We start from the raw sequence: 11,467 nt of genomic DNA on the forward strand, positions 1-11,467 counted from the left end.
GGTCAGTATCCCTGCCTGTCACGCGGGAAACCGGGGTTCATTTCCCCGACGGAGAGAGCTACTTATTTCTTGCAGCTCTAATTCAAGCAAAGCAGTCCAAAGGTAGTGAAACGTAGTTGTTAGCTAAGTATGTAGCACAAAAAGACCTTCTAACTTGGAAACGTGCAGATGTGGCGGTCCCGTTGGCACCCTTCGATAGCTCAGTTGGTAGAGCGGAGGACTGTAGGTTCTATAGCAGTAATCCTTAGGTCGCAGGTTCAAATCCGGCTCGAAGGAGGAGCCTTTTTTTTCCTTCTTTTTTGTGAGTTTTAACAAGGTGTCGTTCAAGGACTCCAGCGGACGAGGGTTGTGTCTCCACAAAATTCGTTCCCTGACCGGGAATCGAACCCGGGCCGCGGCGGTGAGAGCGCCGAATCCTAACCACTAGACCACCAGGGAGAGACTGTTGCCCTGCATCTGTGATGAGGTGTCCTTGTCTAGACAGTCTTCCAAGTGTCCTGACTCAGCACAGCCATGACGGTCAACAACGTCCTCTACCATGCTGTCGCTCTGTGTTCCAAAAATCCCTGCACTTGCCCATTGGGGATGTAGCTCAGTGGTAGAGCGCATGCTTTGCATGTATGGGGACTGCGCAGAGGAGCTTAAGGATGTCTTCACGGACATCTTTAACACTTCGTTGCATCAAGCTGCTGTCCCATCACATTTCAAGACCTCCATCATCATACCTGTGCCAAAGAAATCCGCTCCATCCTGCTTCAATGACTATCGCCCGGTAGCACTGACCCCCATCATCATGAAGTGCTTTGAACGGCTAGTCATGTCTCACATTAAGTCCATCCTCCCCCCCACCCTGGACCCCTTTCAGTTTGCATACCGAGCAAAACGTTCCACAGAGGACGCAATCTGCTCTGCTCTCCACCCAGCCCTCACCCACCTGGAAAAAGCAGACTCATATGTGAGAATGCTTTTCATAGACTTTAGCTCAGCATTTAACACCATAGTCCCGCAACAACTGATCTGCAAACTGGACCAGCTGGGGCTCAACACCTCCCTCTGCAACTGGCTGCTGGACTTCCTCAGCGAGAGACCACAGGCAGTACGAGTCGGCAACAACACCTCGAGCAGCATCACACTCAGCACAGGGGCCCCCCAAGGCTGTGTGCTCAGTCCCCTGCTCTTCACCCTGCTGACTCACGACTGCACATCAACCCACAGCACCAATCACATGGTGAAGTTTGCGGACGACACAACTCTGGTGGGTCTCATCTCCAAGAACGACGAGACCCACTATAGAAAGGAGGTCAACCTTCTGACCACGTGGTGCAGAGACAACAACCTCCTGCTGAATGTCAGCAAAACGAAGGAGATTGTGGTCGACTTCCGGAGAGGGCACACCGAACACCCACCACTGACCATCGATGGTGCTGCTGTGGAGAGAGTGAGCAGCACCAAATTCCTGGGGGTGCACATCAGTGAGGACCTCTCCTGGACCACCAACACCGCATCACTGGCGAAGACAGCCCAGCGGCGCCTCTACTTCCTCCGCAAGCTGAAGCGAGCGAAAGCTCCCACACCGATCCTGACAACATTCTACCGAGGCACCATTGAAAGCATCCTGTCCAGCTGCATCACTGTGTGGGGCGGTAGCTGCACCGAACACAGTAGGAAAGCACTGCAACGCATTGTGAACACAGCTGCTAAGATCATTGGTGCCCCACTCCCTTCCCTGCAAGAGACTTACTCCACCCGCCTCACCCGAAAAGCTACCTCGATTGTGAGCGACGCAAGCCACCCCGCACACAGTCTGTTCAGCCTCCTGCCTTCTGGAAGAAGGTATAGGAGCCTCCGTGCCCACACCACCAGACTCACGAAAAGCTTCATACCCCAAGCTGTCAGGAAGCTAAATTCTCTCCCCTCACTTCCCCCAGCCACATCCTCCTAGCTGTCAGGAAGCTGAAACCACCCCCCCCCTCCCAACCCTTCAGCCCCCCCCCCCCCCCCCCCCACCAACCCTTCAGCCCCCCCCCCCCCCCCCCCCAAAACACACGGACTCTGGACAATCCACTATCCTATTGCTTCAATGCACTATTGCACTATTATTTTTTTATACATAATACACAGTATTTGGCTGCTATTTTACTGACTTTACTGTCTTTACTGACTGCTCTTTTTGCACTGTTTAAATTATTTTTATTGAATGTTTTACTTTTAGTATGTGTTATCTGTTGTGCCTGGGCACTTTATCTGTCTCACCGTGGGAGAGTGAGAAACGTCCTCTCGATTCCTTTGTATGTCTTGACATGTGAAGAATTGACAATAAAGCCACTTTGACTTTGACTTTGATGAGGTCCAGGGTTCAATCCCCTGCATCTCCAAGATACGGCCTCCCTTTTGGGCAGAGGCACATTCTGCATTCAACACTGACCCTCTAAGTTGGAAACGTGCAGATCTGGCAGGCCCAATCAATGAACATGACAATGAGTTCACTGTACTCCAATGGCCTCCACAGTCACCAGATCTCAATCCAATAGAGCACCTTTGGGATGTGGTGGAACGGGAGAATCGCATCATGGATGTGCAGCCGACAAATCTGCAGCAACTGCGTGATGCTATCATGTCAACGGAGGGATGTTTCCAGCACCTTGATGAATCTATGGCACAAAGAATTGAGGCAGTTCTGAAGGCAAAAGGGGGTCCAACCCAGTACTAGCAAGGTGTACCTAATAAAGTGGCCAGTGAGTGTATAACTGTGGTTTACAATTATCAAAGGTCCTCATGAAGTGTTCATGTAATTGTCCTTTTCATGAATTGAACCCAGGCCTCCCGCATGGCAGGCGAGAATTCTATCACTGAACCACCAATGCTTACACGTCAGCCGAATTTGGCCTTGAAGAACGGATATTTACATATATCGGTGGTTTCCAACAGTCGTAAAGAAGTGTTCATGCATTGGCCGGGAATCGAACCCGGGCCTCCCGCGTGGCAGGCGAGAATTCTACCACTGAACCACCAATGCGTAGATGTCAGCAAAGATAGAAAATGAACGGGGAATTTTGAGTGAGTTTAAGACTTAACTTTAGCGCGAGACCGTGGTTCAATTCCCCAACTGATCAATTAAAACTTGGTTGTATGTCTTTCAACCAAAAGAAAAGTTGATCATCGAAGGGTGTGTAGTTTCCGTAGTGTAGTGGTCATCACGTTCGCCTCACACGCGAAAGGTCCCCGGTTCGAAACCGGGCGGAAACACGTTTATTCTCACCATTCCAGGACCATGGGGCTTTCTCTCTGTAGCCGTAACATTATTGTAGTGAGATAATTGTGTAAAATGAAAACTGTCAATAACCAGTTCACAAAACGTAGCTAGTTCGGCTTGAAACACCAGGTGAGCAAAGGATTTAGGCAAAAAGTGTTTGTGCACAGGCTGGGAATCGAACCCAGGCCTTCCAAACCACCTCCTCTGCCCATGTTGGTAATCGAACCCAGGCCTCCCATACCACCTCCTCGTTAGTATAGTGGTCAGTATCCCTGCCTGTCACGCGGGAAACCGGGGTTCATTTCCCCGACGGAGAGAGCTACTTATTTCTTGCAGCTCTAATTCAAGCAAAGCAGTCCAAAAGTAGTGAAACGTAGTTGTTAGCTAAGTATGTAGCACAAAAAGACCTTCTAACTTGGAAACGTGCAGATGTGGCGGTCCCGTTGGCACCCTTCGATAGCTCAGTTGGTAGAGCGGAGGACTGTAGGTTCTATAGCAGTAATCCTTAGGTCGCTGGTTCAAATCCGGCTCGAAGGAGGAGCCTTTTTTTTCCTTCTTTTTTGTGAGTTTTAACAAGGTGTCGTTCAAGGACTCCAGCGGACGAGGGTTGTGTCTCCACAAAATTCGTTCCCTGACCGGGAATCGAACCTGGGCCGCGGCGGTGAGAGCGCCGAATCCTAACCACTAGACCACCAGGGAGAGACTGTTGCCCTGCATCTGTGATGAGGTGTCCTTGTCTAGACAGTCTTCCAAGTGTCCTGACTCAGCACAGCCATGACGGTCAACAACGTCCTCTACCATGCTGTCGCTCTGTGTTCCAAAAATCCCTGCACTTGCCCATTGGGGATGTAGCTCAGTGGTAGAGCGCATGCTTTGCATGTATGAGGTCCAGGGTTCAATCCCCTGCATCTCCAAGATACGGCCTCCCTTTTGGGCAGAGGCACATTCTGCATTCAACACTGACCCTCTAAGTTGGAAACGTGCAGATCTGGCAGGCCCAATCAATGAACATGACAATGAGTTCACTGTACTCCAATGGCCTCCACAGTCACCAGATCTCAATCCAATAGAGCACCTTTGGGATGTGGTGGAACGGGAGAATCGCATCATGGATGTGCAGCCGACAAATCTGCAGCAACTGCGTGATGCTATCATGTCAACGGAGGGATGTTTCCAGCACCTTGATGAATCTATGGCACAAAGAATTGAGGCAGTTCTGAAGGCAAAAGGGGGTCCAACCCAGTACTAGCAAGGTGTACCTAATAAAGTGGCCAGTGAGTGTATAACTGTGGTTTACAATTATCAAAGGTCCTCATGAAGTGTTCATGTAATTGTCCTTTTCATGAATTGAACCCAGGCCTCCCGCATGGCAGGCGAGAATTCTATCACTGAACCACCAATGCTTACACGTCAGCCGAATTTGGCCTTGAAGAACGGATATTTACATATTTCGGTGGTTTCCAACGGTCGTAAAGAAGTGTTCATGCATTGGCCGGGAATCGAACCCGGGCCTCCCGCGTGGCAGGCGAGAATTCTACCACTGAACCACCAATGCTTTCACGTCAGCCGAATTTGGCCTTGAAGAACGGATATTTACATATATCGGTGGTTTCCAACGGTCGTAAAGAAGTGTTCATGCATTGGCCGGGAATCGAACCCGGGCCTCCCGCGTGGCAGGCGAGAATTCTACCACTGAACCACCAATGCGTAGATGTCAGCAAAGATAGAAAATGAACGGGGAATTTTGAGTGAGTTTAAGACTTAACTTTAGCGCGAGACCGTGGTTCAATTCCCCAACTGATCAATTAAAACTTGGTTGTATGTCTTTCAACCAAAAGAAAAGTTGATCATCGAAGGGTGTGTAGTTTCCGTAGTGTAGTGGTCATCACGTTCGCCTCACACGCGAAAGGTCCCCGGTTCGAAACCGGGCGGAAACACGTTTATTCTCACCATTCCAGGACCATGGCGCTTTCTCTCTGTAGCCGTAACATTATTGTAGTGAGATAATTGTGTAAAATGAAAACTGTCAATAACCAGTTCACAAAACGTAGCTAGTTCGGCTTGAAACACCAGGTGAGCAAAGGATTTAGGCAAAAAGTGTTTGTGCACAGGCTGGGAATCGAACCCAGGCCTTCCAAACCACCTCCTCTGCCCATGTTGGTAATCGAACCCAGGCCTCCCATACCACCTCCTCGTTAGTATAGTGGTCAGTATCCCTGCCTGTCACGCGGGAAACCGGGGTTCATTTCCCCGACGGAGAGAGCTACTTATTTCTTGCAGCTCTAATTCAAGCAAAGCAGTCCAAAGGTAGTGAAACGTAGTTGTTAGCTAAGTATGTAGCACAAAAAGACCTTCTAACTTGGAAACGTGCAGATGTGGCGGTCCCGTTGGCACCCTTCGATAGCTCAGTTGGTAGAGCGGAGGACTGTAGGTTCTATAGCAGTAATCCTTAGGTCGCTGGTTCAAATCCGGCTCGAAGGAGGAGCCTTTTTTTTCCTTCTTTTTTGTGAGTTTTAACAAGGTGTCGTTCAAGGACTCCAGCGGACGAGGGTTGTGTCTCCACAAAATTCGTTCCCTGACCGGGAATCGAACCCGTGCCGCGGCGGTGAGAGCGCCGAATCCTAACCACTAGACCAGTGTTTCTCAACCTTTTTTCACCCTTTGCATGAATGAAAAATCTCAAGGCACCCCAATATATATATATATATATATATATATTTTTTAAATGTTGATTATCCTTAGAATACACACACTGTCTCTGACGAACAACAAATGCATGACGCATGTAGCCTACTACTCTTACACGCACGCATACACACACACACACACACACTATTCTCGCAGGAATGGATGACAGACACACACGGAGCTCCTGGTCCACAGCTCTCAGGCGCTCTCGTCCGCTACTTCCAAGGTAAACTCCGATCGTTTCCATTGAAATGATTTTGGGTTTTTTGTTTTGTTAGGAACACTGGGATATTTCATTTTTATTTCGTTTTTATTCCTCTGGGAACCCTGTCTTTTTTCGCCTCAAACAGTGGACCTCTACCGCGTATTCTCTTTGATCGTGTTAGAGCGGGCGCTGTTTTTAATAATTCCAAATCCGCGCTCATACGTCCGCTACGTTCCAAGGTAAAGTCCGATCGTTTCCATTGAAATGGTTTTGGGTTCTTTGTTTTGTGAGGAACTCATTTTTATTAATTTTTCCGCTGGGAACCCTGTATTTTTTCTCCTCAAAAAGTGGACCTCTCCCGCGTATTCTCTTTGATCGTGTTGTAGCGGGCGCTGTTTTGAATAATTCCAAAGCCGCGCTCATGCGTCCGCTACGTTCCAAGGTAAAGTCCGATGTTTCCATTGAAATGGTTTTGGGTTCTTTGTTTTGTTAGGAACACTGGGATATTTCATTTTTATTTCGTTTTTGTTAGTCTGGGAACGTTGTCTTTTTTCGCCTCAAACAGTGGACCTCTCCCGCGTATTCTCTTTGATCGTGTTATAGCGGGCGCTGTTTTGAATAATTCCAAAGCCGCGCTCATGCGTCCGCTACGTTCCAAGGTAAAGTCCGATGTTTCCATTGAAATGGTTTTGGGTTCTTTGTTTTGTTAGGAACACTGGGATATTTCATATTTATTTCGTTTTTATTCCTCTGGGAACGTTGTCTTTTTTCGCCTCAAACAGTGGACCTATACCGCGTATTCTCTTTGATCGTGTTAGAGCGGGCGCTGTTTTTAATAATTCCAAAGCCGCGCTCACACGTCCGCTACGTTCCAAGGTAAACTCCGATCGTTTCCATTGAAATGGTTTTGGGTTCCTTGTTTTGTGAGGACCTCATTTTTATTCATTTTTCCGCTGGGAACCCTGTCTTTTTTCGCCTCAAATAATGGACCTCTCCCGCGTATTCTATTTGATTGTGTTAGAGCGGGCGCTGTTTTGAATAATTCCAAAGCCGCGCTCATACGTCCGCTACGTTCCAAGGTAAAGTCCGATCGTTTCCATTGAAATGGTTTTGGGTTCTTTGTTTTGTGAGGAACTAATTTTTATTCATTTTTCCGCTTGGAACCCTGTATTTTTTCTCCTCAAAAAGTGGACCTCTCCCGCGTATTCTCTTTGATCGTGTTATAGCGGGCGCAGTTTTGAATAATTCCAAAGCCGCGCTCATGCGTCCGCTACGTTCCAAGGTAAAGTCCGATGTTTCCATTGAAATGGTTTTGGGTTCTTTGTTTTGTTAGGAACACTGGGATATTTCATATTTATTTAGTTTTTATTCCTCTGGGAACGTTGTCTTTTTTCGCCTCAAACAGTGGACCTTTTCCGCGTATTCTCTTTGATCGTGTTAGAGCGGGCGCTGTTTTGAATAATTCCAAAGCCGCGCTCATGCGTCCGCTACGTTCCAAGGTAAAGTCCGATGTTTCCATTGAAATGGTTTTGGGTTCTTTGTTTTGTTAGGAACACTGGGATATTTCATTTTTATTTCGTTTTTATTCCTCTGGGAACGTTGAATTTTTTCGCCTCAAACAGTGGACTTCTCCCGCGTATTCTCTTTGATCGTGTCAGATCGGGCGCTGTTTTGAATAATTCCAAAGCCGCGCTCATACGTCTGCTACGTTACAAGGTAAAGTCCGATCGTTTCCATTGAAATGGTTTTGGGTTCTTTGTTTTGTGAGGAACTCATTTTTATTCATTTTTCCGCTTGGAACCCTGTATTTTTTCTCCTCAAAAAGTGGACCTCTCCCGCCTATTCTCTTTGATCGTGTTATAGCGGGGGCTGTTTTGAATAATCCCAAAGCCGCGCTCATGCGTCCGCTACGTTCCAAGGTAAAGTCCGATGTTTCCATTGAAATGGATTTGGGTTATTTGTTTTGTTAGGAACACTGGGATATTTCATATTTATTTCGTTTTTATTCCTCTGGGAACGTTGTCTTTTTTCGCCTCAAACAGTGGACCTATACCGCGTATTCTCTTTGATCGTGTTAGAGCGGGCGCTGTTTTGAATAATTCCAAAGCCGCGCTCATACGTCCGCTACATTCCAAGGTAAATTCCGATGTTTCCATTGAAATGGTTTTGGGTTCTTTGTTTTGTTAGGAACACTGGGATATTTCATATTTATTTCGTTTTTATTCCTCTGGGAACGTTGTCTTTTTTCGCTTCAAACAGTGGACCTCTCCCGCGTATTCTCTTTGATCGTGTTATTGCGGGCGCTGTTTTGAATAATTCCAAAGCCGCGCTCATACGTCCGCTACTTGAGAAAATGGCGCCGCCGATGCCGGTCGCCGTTGTGAGAGCTCCGCAGAGGATGTGCGTTTTTTTAGCTTTTATGTGTTTTCTAAACTTTCTCATTGTGAGAAACTCACTGGCACTGATATCCTACGACAAGGACACACTTCTACATTTAAACTACAACTTAAGACCAAGTATTTTGGATAATTATTCTATCGACACGGCGTGGCCGGCGGAGATCAGAAGGACCCCCCACGATAACAACAATGGGAGCGCGCCAAAAAAGAGGAGGAAACACCGGGGAAAGCGGGCAGGCATTCGGAACCGGCTGAGAGCTCAGGCCCACCGTCCACCTCTGCCTAGCATACTTCTTGCTAATGTCCAGTCTCTGGAGAACAAGATGGATGATCTAAGGGCGAGGATTACTTTCCAGCGAGACGTAAGAGACTGTAACATCCTTTGTCTAACAGAGACATGGCTTACCTCGTTGGTACCGGTCCGAGTCATCTGCCCTTCCGAGTCCTTCTCTGTTTTCCGGGCGGATAGAACGGAGGAGTCCGGCAAATCCAAGGGTGGTGGAGTTTGTTTCATGACCAACAACAACTGGTGTAACCCTAACAATGTAACGACGCTTTCTCAGTCCTGCTCGGCTGACCTGGAGCATCTGACCATCTCATGCCGCCCATTCTACCTTCCCCGGGAGTTCAGCTCAATCATCATCACGGCCGTCTACATTCCACCACAGGCCAACACCGAGGCAGCGCTATCGACCCTACATGATACGCTGTGCCGGCATCAGAGCAACCACCCTGAGGCGGCGATGATAATAACAGGTGATTTCAATCGGGCTAACCTTAAAAAAGTTATGCCTAACTTCCGTCAACACATCAAGTGTGCCACCAGGGGAGATAGAACTTTGGACCATTGTTATACTCAGTTTAAGAATGGGTACAAAGCTGTTTCCCACCCTCCCTTTGGGAAATCAGATCACTGCGCCATTCTGTTGATGCCTGTTTACAAACAGAGGATCCAACAGGTAGCGGTCGTGAAAAGGGAGGGAAAGCGGTGGTCCGACCAATCAGAGGCCGCGCTACAAGACGCGCTGAGTGACGTCGACTGGGATATGTTTCAATCAAGTTCCAGCGATGTCAGCGAGTTTACAGAGACCGTCTTGGACTTCATCTCTACATTAGCCGATAACATCGTACCAACGACAACGGTAAAGATCTACCCCAACCAGAAACCCTGGGTCGACAGCTCCATCCGTGCCGCTCTGAGGGCTCGCACCGCCGCTTACAACTCCGGGCTGGCATCCGGCAGCATGGAGGAGTATAAAGCGGAGTCCTACAAACTGCGGAGGGCGGTGAAAGCCGCCAAGAGGAGATACGCAGACAGAATGCAGGCGCAGATGGAGAGCAATGACACCAGGGGACTATGGCGAGGACTACGATCTATTACGGATTACCGGCACACACCCTCCTCAACCGGAAGTGCAGATGCCTCCTTAGCTGAAGACCTGAACTCTTTTTATGCACGGTTTGAGGCTGGCAACACCACCGCTAGCGCGCCGGCTAACAACAACAACGTCAGAGTGCTGGCTAGCGCGGCTGACGGGAGTTCACACGCTGGGGCAGAGCAAGCACTCTCCGTGACGGAACACGACGTGAGGAGGGCTCTGCTGAAGGTGAACACTAGGAAGGCTGCTGGCCCGGATGGCATACCTGGGAGAGTACTTAAGACCTGTGCTAACCAGCTAGCTCCTGTGTTCACCACTATATTCAACCTTTCACTGGCTAATTCAGTAGTTCCCACCTGTTTTAAAAGATCATCTATCGTCCCTGTGCCCAAGATCACCTCCCCAGCCTGCTTGAATGACTACAGACCCGTGGCTCTAACCTCAGTGGTCATGAAGTGCTTCGAGAGGCTGATTAAGGATTACATCTGCTCCTCCCTCCCTCCGACCCTGGACCCACTGCAGTTCGCATATAGACCAAACAGATCTACAGACGATGCAGTTTCCCAGGTCCTCCACACCACTCTCTCCCACCTGGACAGGCAGAAGGGGGGCTATGTGAGAATGCTGTTTATAGACTATAGCTCAGCGTTCAACACCATAGTCCCCACCAGACTGGCTGATAAGATGATTGGTCTAGGACTGAACATTCCCCTGTGTGCCTGGATCCTGGACTTTCTGACGGCCAGGCCACAGGTGGTCAGGGTGGGTAGACACACCTCCAGCTCACTCACACTGAGCACAGGGTCCCCCCAGGGCTGTGTCCTTAGTCCCCTCCTCTACTCCCTGTACACCCACGACTGTGTGGCTAAGTCCAGCGAAAACTCCATCATCAAGTTTGCGGACGACACGGTCGTGGTGGGGCTGATCTCAGATAACAATGAGAAAGGCTACCTGGACGAGGTGGCGGACCTGTCACTCTGGTGTCAGGAGAACAGTCTCATCCTGAATGTCTCCAAGACAAAAGAGCTGATTGTGGACTTCAGGAGAGCACAACAACTAAGGGCCTACACACCGCTGGACATCGGAGGGACTGCTGTGGACAGGGTGAGCAGTTTTAAATACCTGGGAGTCCACATCTCAGAAGACCTGACCTGGACTACCCACATCAGTTCTCTGGTGGGAAAGGCAAGGCAGCGCCTGTTCCATCTCAGGCAACTGAGGAAATTCAGAGTCTCCCGGAGGATCCTTCAGTCCTTCTACTCTGGAGCTGTGGAGAGCATCCTGGCTGGCAACATCACCGTCTGGTACGGTAACAGCACGGCCCAGGACAGGCGAACTCTGCAAAGGGTGGTACGCCTGGCAGAAAAGACCATGGGAGCTCCAACCCCCCCTCTCCATGTCCTGTACACCAGGAGGTGTAGGACCAGAGCATACAGGATTATGAAGGACCCTCACCACCCGAAACATGGACTGTTCCAGCCGCTGCCGTCAGGAAAACGCCTCCGCTGTCATGCAACAAAAACAGAGAGGCTAAGACTGAGTT

The sequence above is a fragment of the Argentina silus genome, assembly GCF_951799395.1.
Source record: "Argentina silus genome assembly, chromosome: 20".
NCBI lineage: Eukaryota > Metazoa > Chordata > Actinopteri > Argentiniformes > Argentinidae > Argentina > Argentina silus.